This window comes from Hipposideros armiger, unplaced genomic scaffold, assembly GCF_001890085.2.
Source record: "Hipposideros armiger isolate ML-2016 unplaced genomic scaffold, ASM189008v1 scaffold_1450, whole genome shotgun sequence".
NCBI classification, from domain to species: Eukaryota; Metazoa; Chordata; class Mammalia; order Chiroptera; family Hipposideridae; genus Hipposideros; species Hipposideros armiger.
In genome coordinates this window covers 163049-163937 of record NW_017732800.1, presented here as the reverse complement: position 1 = coordinate 163937, position 889 = coordinate 163049, and positions in this window count along the sequence as shown.

Sequence of the window (889 nt, the reverse complement as noted above, 5' to 3'; positions counted from 1 at the left end):
GAAAGGACAAAGGTTGGCAGGAGCCAGACATGTCACTAGGAACATTAATCCTGTAAGTGAGAAGAAGCCAGGGGGTGTTATAGAAGAGAATGAAATGATCATATCTGTGTTTTTGAGACACAACTTTACTTCTAACTGTAAGAGAGAAGGTGAAGATAGGAAGACCAATTAGGAGGTTATTACATGGGCAAGTGATGACAAGGGCCATACCTAGGCCAATTGCAGCAGAAGAGAGAAGGAGAAAATGACTGAAAAGTGAGTAAGAGTTTAATTTAGACTCACTGACTGATTAGTTATGGGTTTCTGGAGATAAGATAAACAATTAGGATTGACCAAGGTGTACAGATGAGGAACTACAACAATGAAGGTGACAATTTGCCAACAAAGTATGTGCAGTAGTGAAACTGGAAAAACAGGTTTTTCTTTCTTCTCTGTTAGGGCTAATATAAAGTAGGCACAGAAAGGTTAGCTGAGATGCTTATAATTATAGAAAAATTTTGGTCTTGTTGGGTTTCAGTTTAATAATCTAATCCTGTTTCTTTTTTATAGGTGTTTAAGTGAATTGTCTCTAGAAGGTAGAATTAGAGATACAGATATAGATGTAGATAAAGATATGGATACAGATACAGATTAAAATATAGATATAGTACATACATGTGTATAATACATATACTTTCATATTTTATGTATTTTATGTATAATAATCATATACACATTACATATTTATAGACACACATTCAGACCTTGCTTCCCACTCTGGTTAGCTACAAATAAATTTGGGGCTAACTTTGCCATAGAAGTATCTGTAAATAAAATCAATAATATTCTATTCTGTGCCTGGGGATTCCCAGATGTTGATATACAGGTAGTAGAGGACCAGTCAATATCT